We start from the raw sequence: 14976 nt of genomic DNA on the forward strand, positions 1-14976 counted from the left end.
CCATTCATAAAGTCAACACATTACATTATTGAGAGTGTTAGCTCAGGTCTGATGTATATTAAGCTATAATAAGTATATTGAATAAGTTCTGCGACACAGCTCTGTTTGAAGTGTTTGTTTTTAGATAATAATAAAACATTTTCTAAATTTCTAAACTTTTATTTAGAAATAGAAATGGAAATTTGAAATTAAGACAGAGCCCTCCTAACAAAGTGCTTTTTTTTGTAAGCGTTCACAAGTGAGAAAAATTGAGAACCATACATTGAGTATTAAAAAATATATTTATAAGCTCATTACTTACTTTACATCATTATTTTCTTACAGCTATAAGTAGGATCAAATGGAATTAATCAAGTTAAGCTCATGTTTACTAAATTATACATTCGTGCTAAACTTGACCTGTATATGTACTTTGCACCACTGGTGTGTAGATTTATTAAAAAGTCACCATATAGAGAGATTTAAAAATGTTAATGTTTAATACTGAAGAAAACTTAAATCACAAACGAATTGCTACATTTGTATCTTTTAAATACATTTAAATCCTCCATGTTCAAACTTTTAAATACAGAATTATTAGTTTTTTATTTGGGAAGATCAGATCAACAGCTATGTTATGTAATTTAAAATTGTCGGCCCAGTTTGTTGCTACAGTACATTCATGGAATGTGTCATTTCAGTTTTCTTCATAACAGATGAAACGTCAAAATGAAATGTGGACATCTATGTCTGCTCTCTGATGGTGTCTATCCAGGCCATCTTCTCCTGATGGGTCGGAGCCTGGATGAAGTAATGAGTGTCGGACTGAGTGATGATTTTAAAAAGGTTTCCTTGAATGTTTCCTTTCACACCTGCACAGAAGGAAAACACAGGATGGAGATAAAATCAATAAAGTTTCAATGGATTAAGTTATAAAATAAATCAGAATTAGATTAATCAATGGAAATTAGAAGGTGAGGGGGGAGATGAAGCAAATTAAAATGGCAAGTATCGTGATTATAAGTGAAAGTTATGCAACAGAGATTAAAGATATAAACATAAAATATGACAGAGTTGCAGTTAAAAGATGTAAATCAAAACAGTAACTTTTTATTTTTATATATCTAATAATTATTTGTATTCATCTCCTCATCATCACTCCTGTGTTTCACAACATGAGGCAAATTTCATCAGCAGGATAAAGTTCAGATTTGCTGACAGATAAAAATGTCATTATTCTCAAAAACACCGATGTCTTGTTTTACAGTTTTTTTCGATTGCCAAACGACAGTGGGCACAACTGGAGTCACATGTGCAAAACTCTAACTACAGTCTGCACTACCAACAGTCACCTGAGCTAAACAGTTCACATCACCTGCAAAACTCATTCCAAGCAACACAACTCTTAACACATGGCTCAAAACACGCTCAGTGCAGCCAAACACTATGCACAACCCTCACTGAGATAACACACACTGTCACTCAGAACACACTGAGAGTAAAAACACTAGCATCAAACACCAATACAGAAAATACAAACTTTTCATCTTTACAGCTTGAACAATTTCAGTGACTTCATAAAATGTCATATTTTCTTCAAAGAAAAGAGTGACATTCTTTCACATGATTTAGAACATAATTCTTTAAGGTAAATGAAAATTAGCAGTTTGCTTCAATAGTCTGTAGTAATTTACGGAATTACAGTAATGAGAAAAAAAAGGTAGAAACTAAAAGTACATACTGTAATTCGAACAAATAATTGAGGGGCTAATCCTGCCTCTCTCTAGCATCAGGCCACAGGTTTTCATCAACATCACATCTAATGTTCTCTCTTGCCATGCACCTGGGGAAGAACCTTCTGGAGTGCCTTATCCATCCCTGGCAGTCCTCTGGACTCGTGTCCTCACATCCGGCACGCATGGCTTCCAAAAGAGACATTTGGTCATGTGGGCGGTTCACTGTTTCTCTTGAACGGTACAGTGTATAACTGTTACATTGTAACTTGGTGTTTCTTTAGGACTCCAGCAATAGTTGTTGTGCTGACAGAAATAACATTTTCAAATATATCATTATCAGCCAGCACTCTATCTTGAATCTCCCGCAGTTTTATTGCATTGTTGACAACAACCATGTCAACAATAGCATTTTCCTGCGCATCTGAAAATATTTTTCCTCTTCCCCCTGTTGGGGGCAGCCTTTGGGTCCTGTTGTAAAAATATATTTTACAGTCAAACTTACTGTAATATATATCTGTGTAAATATTCTATAATTGCAATACAAAAAAGATTGCTGTAATGTTTTCATTTACTGTAAGGATGTAACTTTCACCTGTTTGTATGATAGAAAATTCGCATTAGAGATGCCACTGTGGATCTTTGCAGATTGGGTTGCACCCTCAACCCTGCCTCTCTCAATGAGAGACCATGGTTCACGACATGGTCTATAAGTGTAGCCCTTATTTCATCTGAAATAACAGCTCTTTGTCTTCTTTGTCTTCCTCCATGCATCCGCCCTCTCCCTGCCACCCTGCTCCCTCCACGAACCCATCTTCCTTGTTCCATTTCCAAAATGAGTCTTTCTGAGCTCTACCTATATATACTGTAATATATATATATGTGTGTGTGTGTTCACTAACAAGTCTAAAACAAGACACCTGCTTAGCCTTTCAGCTGAAATTGCAATCAGCAGTGTTTGAAAGGCACAAGGCTGAAATCTATTCCGTTTTGAATGTGGTTCACAGTTTTGACAGCAGTGTGTTAGCATTTGAACAAAGTGCTGTAAATCCACAGTGTTGTGCAGGTTGTGGTTAAAGTCATGGGATAAGTGTGTAGAGTTTTGAAAACTGTGTTCAAGCAATGAAAAACGAACTAGAGTTTGGTCCACATGAACTGCTGCTGTGCAGACTGTAGTTAGAGTTTTGCACATGTGACTCCAGTTGTGCCCACTGTCGTTTAGCAATCAAAAAAAACTGTAACATGTTCTGGTTAACCCACCTGAGGGAACTCCGTTATCATCCAGAGACGACACCAGACAGCTGCGCAGAGAGAAGCTGCCGGTGGGGCTGAGCTCATCCTGACATGTGACATAAGACAGCAAGAAGATCAGACTGAAGTGTGTGTGTGTGTGTGTGTGCGTGTGTGTGTGTGTGTGTGTTTGTGTGTGTGTGTGTGTGTTTGGTAATGATGTTTCATCCCATTTCACATGACAAAACAGGCAGTCCTCTAATCCTTTGATGTCACATTTAGACCTCTGGATTCTAGATCAAAGCCAATTGCCTCTCATATAAAGATTTAGATCCCTTTTTATTAAGATTCCTTTGTATTAAGGAGAAACAATTCTCAGCAGAATCAGACTCTACCACCATTAGTAGAGGACGGCTGCACGAGAATCTTTTCTCTAACAACTTTGTTAAACTGTCACAGATTGACAGTCAGTAGACCAGCGCTTCACAGAAAAAATACTTTTAAAGAACTTTGTTCCACTGGATCACCTGCCTTCATCCAACATGGAGAAGATCAACGGCTCAGGAGACAAAGTAAGTTTTGTTCTTAGCAGGAAAGACTTCAGGTTAAACTGTTTTTAGTTTTATCCACAAAACACAATTGTCATTTCTTTCTTCATCTTACTTTACTGTAGTTTTACAGACTTTAAAAGCAGACGTGTGTAAATGACAAAAAATCATCAAGCTCTGTATCTTTGAATATTTCTGAAGTTAGTGTGTTTTGTGTTTTTACCTGTTATATGTATATTTTTGTCTTTCAGTCATTTGAACAAATGCAGTCTCATGATACTGCCCAAAATAATGGGTGCAGCGTCACCAAAATGCTGAAGGCCCTCCGCCAAGCCCTGCTGGACTCAAAGAGGGAGAACAAGGAGCTCGCTGCTGAGAATGCAGCTATGAAGGAGCAGGCGGCAGAGATAACTGCTCTGAGGAAGGAGGCAGCAGAGAACACTGCTCTGGCTGCAGAAAATGCAACATTAAAGAAGCTGGCTGTGGAGAAGCAGGCAGCTATGAAGGAGCAGGCAGCAGAGATAACTGCTCTGAAAAAGCAGGCTGCACAAAACACTGAAAAAAATTCTGCATTAAAGAAGCAGGCAGCAGAGAACACTGCTTTGGTTGCAGAAAATGCTGAATTAAAGACGCTGGCTGCAAAGAAGAAGGCAGCTATGAAGGAGCAGGTGGCAGAGATAACTGCTCTGAGGAAGAAGGCAGCAAAGAACACTGCTCTGACTGCAGAAAACGCTGCATTGCAGAAGCTGACTGCGGAGAGGCTGGCAGCTATGGAGGAGCAGGCAGCAGAGATAACTGCTCTGAGGAAGGAGGCAGCACAAAACACTGCTGCAGCTGCAATACAGTCTGCTCTGAAGAGCCAGCTGACTGTTGAGAAGGCTGCTCTGGATAAAAGCCTAGACTCTTCCGTCTCACAGCTGTGTCAGGTCAAAGACGACTTGGCCAACTTGATGGAAGAGTTGGAGAAGGAGGTCAAAGATCTTCAGCTCCAGCACGTGGAGAAGCAGAAAGTGCAAAAGCAATGGAAGGTCAAATTCCAAGCTCTGCAGAAGAACTGTGACAAGCGGCTGAGGTGCAGAGTCCTGGAACAGGAGGCCAGCTTCCAGGAGAAGGACAAGAAGAAGAAGGCAAAGGAGGAGAGCAAAGAACTGAAGGAGAAGGAGGAGAGAAAAGGGACAGAGAGAAGGAATATATTCAGTTTTCTCTTTCCATGCTGGCGCTCATCATAATCTCCTCTCATCTTTCCTCTACCTCAACCATCCCCTCATCCTGACTCCACCCCATGAGACATGAGAGTAGATTCTATATTGAAGGTGCTGTAACTGATATATACTTATTTCAGTGTTTATGTACTGCTGTTGGAAATGTAATTATTTCTTCTTTGGGGAACAAATTGTTGTCTCGAAAGCTGGAAGATGTTTGAACTCAGGTCCTGACAGAACATTAACCTGAGGACATTTCCTGTCTCATCGAGTGAGGCCTCTCTGATTGGGGAATTACTTAAAAGATACATTTTCACAGTGTCTACATTGATCAAATAAAAAGACTCGAAAAAACAAAGTGGTCTGGAATCTTTTTCTAATCTCGTTTTGTTCTTGAGTCTGACAAAAACTCACCTGACGATTTTTGCATTCTAGAAAAGGACAAGTCAGCACACAGTCCTTCAGTGGGATCTTCCCTCGCTGACACGAGTCTCTTCTGCCTCCCTCTTATTTATAATACAGCAGCTTGTCTGGCATCAGCACAAACCAGCGAGCCTTCCAGTTGTGCACAATATGAAAATCTCCTGAGGATTTTCTTGTCTTGACATGTACTTTCTCTTGTCGTCAGATCCTGCAGTTGAGTAAAAACCACCTAGGAGTTTCACCAAGCAACATCTCAGACTTTTAGGACCCATTTGATACCACATAAAATGTAATCAAACATATATATTCCAGCCAAAGTATGAAACTATGATGTAATAGTGGAACAGGCAATTATAATATCACTTTTTCCAGTGCTTAAAATTTGAAATAACGAATCCATTCATAAAGTCAACACATTACATTATTGAGAGTGTTAGCTCAGGTCTGATGTATATTAAGCTATAATAAGTATATTGAATAAGTTCTGCGACACAGCTCTGTTTGAAGTGCTGGTTTTTAGAAATATTGGATAATTGGATAATTTCAACATTTTTTCTAAATTTCTAAACTTTTATTTAGAAATAGAAATGGAAATTTGAAATTAAGAAAGAGCCCTCCTAACAAAGTGCTTTTTTTGTAAGCATTCACAAGTGAGAAATTGAGAACCATACATTGAGTATTAAACAATATATTTATAAGCTCATTACTTACTTTACATCATCATTTTCTTACAGCTATAAGTAGGATCAAATGGAATTTGATTTTCAATTCACGATTTTCAAATACAGAATTATTAGTTTTTTATTTGGGAAGATCAGATCAACAGCTATGTTATGTAATTTAAAATCATGGGCCCAGTTTGTTGCTACAGTACATTCATGGAATGTGTAATTTCAGTTTTCTTCATAACAGATGAAACGTCAAAATGAAATGTGGACATCTATGTCTGCTCTCTGATGGCGTCTATCCAGGCCATCTTCTCCTGATGGGTCAGAGCCTGGATGAAGTAATGAGTGTCGGACTGAGTGATGATTTTAAAAAGGTTTCCTTGAATGTTTCCTTTCACATCTTCATTGCGGAGCCCCCAGCTGGCAAGGCACCCATAATAAACATGGAATGTTCGAGGAATAATAATATAAGTGCCAATGCATTGCATGGGGCTTCGCCGGAGCCCCCAGACTCCTTTGGGCTTCCTGGTAAGGTCTTGTCATCATCCAGGAGTTTTATTTTGAAAAATCAGCATCTTTAAGGCTTCCTGGAAACATGGAAACATTCTGTAACTAGGCTTCCTGGGAATATTCTGTAACTATTTGGGCGTTTTATTTTGAAAATCCACCATCTTTCAGGCTTCCTGGAACATTCTGTAACTATTTGGGAGTTTTATTTTGAAAATCTACTCTTTTTCCGGCTCCCTGGGAACATCCTGTAACCATCTGGGGGTTTTATTTTGAAAAACCAGGCTCATTACATGTTTCCTAGTAACATTCTATTACAATGGGGGGGGCTTATTTTCAAAATAAAGGCTCATTACATGTTCCTGGTAATATCCAGTTACTATTGAGGGGTGGGGGGGCTTATTTTTACTTTTATTTAAATACTAGAAGGTGATGGTCCTGCTCAGATGACATAGTTTTACCCATTAAATGCTGTTATTTTGGCAGCCGTAAGCTCATTCGTCAAACTGCATTGACACCCAGAGAGAAATGTTGTCAATGATTCCTCTTGTCTGTGATCATGTGTGATACAATAAAGAATGCATGGTACTTATTAGATTCTCATTTTTCCAGACAAGGTTAATGTTAATCGTTCTACGCTGCTGGGGTCAAAGAATATGGAGGAAAGAAAAAGTCTTTTTCAGCAGTGGAGAGTGGAGCTGCTGGAGGAAGTAGACACCTGGAGCCAGAGTCTGGAGGATAGAGCTTTCAAAACTTGTGGTCAGTGTGAAAGTACTGTTTATTTACGTGATTGAAATGAGAAGGAAATGCATCTATTTGTTCTCAATGTGTTTCCCCCAGTCTCTGAACTCATTATGAAAGTCATTCAACTGATTAAGAAGTGGGAGTGGGGAACAACCAGAAACCACCTCTACCAACACAAAGATGAGAAGACAGACCTCCTCAGCAACTCTAAGAAAGAAGTTGAGTAATGCTCTAGTTCAGTCACTGTCATCACCATGGTTTCCATCAGCTGTTTTCAGTGAAAAAGATACAAAACACTGCTCAAACCTAGCACAGCACTTAAGAGCAGAAGTTAGCAGACACCTAGACAGAGTAAATATTAAAATATATAAAATTTACATTGATGAAGTGCCTGGAAACAGGACTCCAGCTAAATGCTAATGTTGCTATGTGTCTACTGGAAGTGGAAAAAACTGTTAGCTTTCTTCCATCATGATCCCTCCGATGGAGGTAACGTTTACTGGTGACCATACACTGTAAATGAAGATGGAAGACACATCTCCACTTCCACCCACTATTCAGAAATGAAGCCAAAATGTCCTGTATTTGAACCCTGCCATCGTGGTGTTGGATCGTGATCGTGGTGGCAGCTGATCATGGACTATAATTACAAGACTGCTTGATATACAATACTCTTGCACACCTATTTTTCATTACTGGCAATAACTCCATTTCCATTATCATCGCTGCTCGGTTCATTTCTATCAGACAGTGTATTATGTATAAATACTTCAAACGACACACTTTTCTATTATGTCACAAACTTTCAATTTTAACTATTGTAATTTTGTTGATGTGTTCAGTTTCATGCTGCCTCTATTGCATTGTTTTATTTTGGTCGTTTTTCCGTACTCTTGCTGATTGTTAAGGACAGAGGATGTCGCACCTTGTTAAGCCCCATGAGACAAATGTATTTGTGAATATGGGCTGTACAAGTAAAATTTGATTGATGAGTTTGCACAGTAGTGATCGGGGGATGGTCACAGTAGTAGGGTCCAGCTGATACACTCCCTCAACCAATCGCAAGTCAGTCTTAGCTGTCATATATGAATATGAAGTTTCACCCTGTTTGAATAGCATCCAATGGGTAATTATAACCACACGTAGCAGAAAAATGAACACATCAACAAATATTAGCGTAGCTTCATAACAACTACCTAAAATGACAGAAATCATGAGTGAGAAAAAAACGTATTTGACACGTACTTTGACTTTTTAGTTTGGTCCATATCCTATCCTCTAATGAGGAGGCAGCAGAGTTTCTGACCTATATTACAACCAGCCACCAGGTGGCAATTGAAATGCTTTGGCTTCACTTTTGGGGAGCAGTCCTGTCGTTAGTCTTTACATACAGTGGATGCTGGTGACATAGTTAGGAATAAAAAAGTAAAGAAACAAAGTGACATTGTCTTATAATGGTCCAATATGATAAAGACAAAATGCTAAGTATATAAATTAATAAATATATATATATAAATAGTGATTGCAAATGATTTTGCCGGTCAGATGTTCCACCTTGCCTTGGCACCAATGAAAGATTCCACCTGGTTGATGCAGGGCTGCTGATCAATGTTGCCTACCCTCCTTTTCTGGGAGAGAAGAGAGACATTGACCTCATTATTGTACTGGAGAACAGCGCTGGAAAAATGTTTGAGGTAAAGAGTGTGCATGTTTGGGCGTGTGTGTTCCTATACATTTCAGCCTGAGGCATTGTATTAAAACATGTAGCGGGTCCCGGCTTGGTCCCCGCTGACAGATGTATAGATAACCCTCTGGAAAAGTAATATAAACATCAGCGAGGCAGGACACTGTTGCTCCTTCTCCATTCATCACGATTATATTTATTCTCAAATTCATTTTAACTTTTTCACTGCAATCATGAATCATTTGTTATTCTGTCTGCATAACAGCACTGGGAGTTACCATTTTTAGTTAACATTCACGTTAAATGTCTATCTTTTCATATTTTCAAGAAATAAACATCAAAATTTGCATTAAACCAGAGATAAACCTCTTCCCTTGTAATCATGTCATCTCTCTAACATCAATCATGTGTGCACTTTACCCTTACACACATTATCTTTCTTCTCTCCTTTAAAGAGTATTATCTTTATATACTTGTACATAAAGTACGTTAAATACATTAAATGCTCACTTAATATAACAGAAAACCTCCCTTGTAGTTAAACTGTTTCACATTTAAACTATTTGAACATGACTAAAATAATAAACATGGCTGGCCCATAGTTAAATAAACACATTGTGAGAATCCCAAGACTTTGGCCGACGTCCACATATGTTTTTATTTAATTAGAGTTAAGAAATGAGACTGTGGGAGCGATTTAGAAAATTAGTTTTCTCATCAGGAATCTTTTTTTGAGATCTCCATTAAATTCAATGGGGAGGTCAGAGCGCTGTGCTCTAGCGACAGTTTTCAAACAAATGCTTGTAACTCAAAAACTATAAGTCCTATCTGTAAAATGAAAACACCGCGAGAATCCCAAGACTTCCCCGAATGTACAGATCTATTTTTTATCTATCCTTTTCTGACTTTTTTCCAAAAATTAACATAGGAGTCAATGGAGAAATGAGACCAGAAAACTTTTCTCTGTAAATTGACTCGGCCTAAAATACTGCATTGAGAGATGTCACAGTGACATGTGCGCCTAGGAAACAAACTCTAGTGACACCAGATGTAAAAATCATGTCTGTCGGACTCCGTTTGTGGCTAGGAGAAGTGTTTAAACACCAAAAAAGTGGCTGAAAATCGCCCATTTTTGCCCTCTCGCTCTTTAGGGCGAGAGACCTTGAGTCCCATTCGTTGGTTTTGGCCGCGTTTTCGCGATTTTTGAGCAAATTATTGGATGAAATTCTTAGAAAAGTCATAGCACAGGATTCAACGTATTTACGCATGTTTTTTTATAGGTCTTGAGTATGTGCGATGCAATCTGTGGGACGGAAATTTACGTAAGAAGAATAAAAAAAAAATAGAAAATCTCTCCTGCCGAGACATTTTGAATGGGTGACTTGTGCTCGTCGCCGATGCTCCTCCGCACAGAGAGACATTTCCTGTAAGAGGAAGGACAGAGACCCTGAGAGAGTGAGACAGTGAGAGAGAAAGACATGTATAAAAGCTGTATTTTGATCACATGATCCAGAGTGGTGACTGAGAGACTTTACCAATTTCAGAGACAGAGAGAAACAATGTTACAAGGTCTAATCACCATCCATGGGATTTCATTTTAAAAATTCAACCTCCTTCAGGCTTCCTGGGACCATCCCGTAACTATCTGGGGGTTTTATACGAAAATCCAGCGTCTTTCAGGCTTCCTGGGAACATTCTGTATCTATTTGGGAGTTTTATTTTGAAAGTCCACTCTTTTTCTGGCTCCCTGGGAACATCCTGTAACAATCTGGGGGTTTTATTTTGAAAATCCAGTGTCTTTCAGGCTTCTCCGGAACATCCTGTAACTATTTGGGGGTTTTATTTTGAAATACCAGCATCTTTTAGGCTTCCTGGAAACATTCAGTAACTATTTGGGCGTTTTATTTTGAAAATCCAGCATCTTTCAGGCTTCCTGGAAACATTCTGTAACTATTTGGGCATTTTATTTTGAAAATCCACTCTCTTTCCAACTCCCTGGGAACATCCTGTAACCATCTGGGGGTTTTATTTTGAAAATCCAGCATCTCTCAGGCTTGTTTGGAACATTCTGTAACTATTTGGGAGTTTTATTTTGAAAGTCCACTCTTTTTCCGGCTCCCTGGGAACATCCTGTAAACATCTGGGGGGTTTATTTTGAAAATCCAGCATCTTTTAGGCATCCTCAGAATATTCTGTAACTATTTGGGGGTTGTATTTTTAAAATCTAGCTTTTTTTTACACTTCCTAGGAACATCCTGTAACTATTTGGGAGTTTTATTTTGAAAATCCACTCTTTTTCCGTCTAACTGGGAACATCCTGTAACCATCTTGGGGTTTTATTTTGGAAAACCAGGCTCATTACATGTTTCCTAGTAACATTCTATTACTATGGGCGCGCTTATTTCCAAAATAAAGGCTTTGTACAGACTTCCAGGTAATATCCAGTTACTATTGGGGGGGTTTATTTTAAAAATAAAGGCTCTGTACAGACTTCCAGGTAATATCCAGTTACTATTGGGGGGGCTTATTTTCAAAATAAAGGCTCATTAGATGTTTCCTGGTAAAATTCTATTACAATGGGGGGGGGCTTATTTTCAAAATAAAGGCTCATTACATGTTTGCTGGTAACATTCTATTATAATGGGGGGGGGGGGGGTTATTTTCAAAATAAAGGCCCATTACATGTTTTCTGGTAATATCCAGTTACTATTGGGGGGGTGGGGGGGCTTATTTATATGCTGAAACATAGGCTCTGTACATGTTTCCTTGTAATATGGAGGGGTGGGGGGGCTTATTTTCAAAATAAAGGCTTTGTACAGTCTTCCTTGTGACATTCTATTACAATGGGCGGGGGGCTTATTTTCAAAATAAAGGCCCATTACATGTTCCTGGTAATATCCAGTTACTATGGGGGGGAGTGGGGGGGCTTATTTTTACTTTTATTCATATGCTCCAAAAATTAGCAAAAACCACCACCCTCACCCGGATTCGAACCCAGACTTACGTCACATGATCCGAGTGCCTTAACCACTGGGCCAAAGCGGATGGTGGCAAAAACTTTGAATCTAGTAAATTTATAGAGGAGACTTGACCTCTGACAGTCTATGGGGTTGCTATGGTTACTCACTGATTAGATGAGGAACACCTGCTGCGCGCACACTTTGGAGACAAAAACTGGTTTCAGACCACCCCTCAAACAAAAGCTTCTAACTCAAAATCTATAAGTCGTATCTGAGAAATGAACACATTGTGAGAATCACAAGACTTTGGCCGACGTCCACATATGTTTATATTTAATAAGAGTTAAGAAATGAGACCGTAAGAGCGATTTAGAAATTAAGTTTTCTCATCAGGAATCTTTTTTGGCCCTTGCCATTGAAGTCAATTCAAAAGTTAGAGGGTGCTGCTCTAGCGCCACTCTTCAAACAAATGCTTGTAACTCAAAAACTATAGGTCCTATCTAAGAAATGAAAACATTGTGAGAATCCCAAGACTTCCACGAACGTACAGATATGTTTTGGCGGGAGAAAGTTCAGAAATGAGACCGTAAGAGCGATTTAGAAATTTTTCTTCCTTTTTCTCCTTTTCTGACTTTTTTTCCCAAAATTAACATGGGAGTCAATGGAGAGGTGAGACCGGAAAAGATTTCTCGGTAAATTGACTCAGCCTAAACTACTGGACCGAGAGATGTCAGAGTGGCACGTGTGCGTAGGAAACAAACTCTACTTTCACCAGATGTAAAAATCATGTCTGTCGGACTCCGTTTGTGGCTAGGAGAAGTGTTTAAAGACAAAAAAAGTGGCTGAAAAACGCCCGTTTTTGGCCACTCGCTCTTTTGAGAAAGCGAGTTTTAGTCCCATTCGTCGATTTTGGCCACGTTTTCGCGATTTTTGAGCGAACTACTGGACGAAATTCTTAGAAAAGTCATAGCACAGCATTCGACGTAATTCCGCATCGTATTTTATAGGTCTCGAGTATGTGCGACGAAATCTGTGGGAGGAGTAGCGGGACGAAATTTTGGGAAGAAGAAATAAGAATAACTAGAAAATCTCTCCTGCCGAGACATTTTGAATGGGTGCCTTGTGCTCGTCGATGCCGGCGTTGCTTCGAACACAGAGACGCATATTATCCAGGTTTACATGAAATCCAATTTTAGAGAGACATTACATTTAAAAGAGAGAGAGAGAGAGAGACGGTGAGAGCGAAAGACATTTCCAAAAGCTGCTTGATTTCATAAACATACATGATCCAGGTCAGTGACAGACTTGACCAATTTCAGAGAGACAGAGAGAAACCATGATGTAAGGTCTTATCACCATCCAAATTCCCCCTCCTTCAGGCTTCTTCGGAACATCCTGTAACTATTTGGGGTTTTTATTTTGAAAATCTAGCATCTTTCAGGCTTCCTGGAAACATTTTGTAAATAATTGGTGTTTTTATTTTGAAAATCCAGACTCCTTCGTGCTTCCTGGTAAGGTCTTGTCGCCATCCAGGACTTTTATTTTGAAATACCAGCGTCTTTTAGGCTTCCTGGAAACATTCTGTAACTATTTGGGGGTTTTATTTTGAAAATCCAGCATCTTTCAGGCTTCCTGGGAACATCCTGTAACTATTTGGGGGTTTTATTTTGAAAATCTAGCATCTTTTAGGCTTCCTCAGAATATTCTGTAACTATTTGGACAATTTATTTTGAAGGTCCAGCGTTTTTTAGACTTCCTAGGGACATCCTGTAACTATTTGGGGGTTTTATTTTGAAGGTACAGCATCTTTTAGACTTCCTGGGAATATTTTTTAACTATTTTGGGTTTTTATTTTGAAAATCCAGCATCTCTCAGGCGTCCTGGGAACATTCTGTTACTATTTGGGGGGTTTATTTTGAAAATCCAGCATCTCTCAGGCGTCCTGGGAACATTCTGTTACTATTTGGGGGGTTTATTTTGAAAATCCAGCATCTCTCAGGCGTCCTGGGAACATTCTGTTACTATTTGGGGGGTTTATTTTGAAAATCCACTCTTTTTCCGGCTCCCTGGGAACATTCTATAACTATTTGGGCATTTTATTTTGAAAGTCCAGCTTTTTTTAGGCGTCTTAGTAACATTCCTTAACAATCTGGGGATTTTATTTTGAAATTCTAGCTTTTTTTTACTCTTCCTAGGAACATCCTGTAACTATTTGGGAGTTTTATTTTGAAAATCTACTATTTTTCCAGCTCCCTGGGAACATCCTGTAACCATCTGGGGGTTTTATTTTGAAAATCAAGCAACCTTTAGGCTTCCTGGAAACATTCTGTAACTATTTGGGGGTTTTATTTCGAAAATCCAGACTTTTTTAGGCTTCTTAGGAACATCCCTTAATCATCTGGGGATTTTATTTTGAAAATCCAGCGTCTTTCAGGCTTCCTGGGAACATTCTGTAACTATTTGGGAGTTTTATTTTGAAATTCCACTCTTTTTCCGGCTCCCTGGGAACATCCTGTAACCATCTGGGGGTTTTATTTTGAAAATCCAGTGTCTTTCAGGCTTCCTGGAAACATTCTGTAACTATTTGGGAGTTTTATTTTGAAAATCCAGCGTCTTTCAGGCTTCCTGGGAACATTCTGTAACTAATTGGGAGTTTTATTTTGAAAGTCCACTCTTTTTCCGGCTCCCTGGGAACATCCTGTAACCATCTGGGGGTTTTATTTTGAAAGTCCAGCTTTTTTTAGGCTTCTTAGAAACATTCCTTAACAATCTGGGGATTTAATTTTGAAATTCTAGCTTTTTTTACTCTTCCTAGGAACATCCTGTAACTATTTGGGAGTTTTATTTTGAAAATCCACTATTTTTCCAGCTCCCTGGGAACATCCTGTAACCATCTGGGGGTTTTATTTTGAAAAACCAGGCTCATTACATGTTTCCTAGTAACATTCTATTACTATGGGGGGGGCTTATTTTCAAAATAAAGGCTCATTACATGTTTTCTGGTAATATGTAGTTACTATGGGGGGGTGGGGGGGCTTATTTATACGCTTAAACATAGGCTCTGGACATGTTTCCTTGTAATATGGGGGGGGGGGGGGAGGTTTATTTTCAAAATAAAGGCTCTGTACAGACTTCCTGGTAATATCCAGTTACTATTGGGGGGGGGGCTTATTTTCAAAATAAAGGCTCATTACATGTTCCTGGTAATATCCAGTTACTATATTTTGGGGTTTTATTTTGAAAAACCAGGCTCTGTACAGCTTTCCTGGGAGTATTCTATTACTATGGGGGGGGCTTA

Source organism: Paralichthys olivaceus, chromosome 5, assembly GCF_024713975.1.
Source record: "Paralichthys olivaceus isolate ysfri-2021 chromosome 5, ASM2471397v2, whole genome shotgun sequence".
Classification (NCBI taxonomy): Eukaryota; Metazoa; Chordata; class Actinopteri; order Pleuronectiformes; family Paralichthyidae; genus Paralichthys; species Paralichthys olivaceus.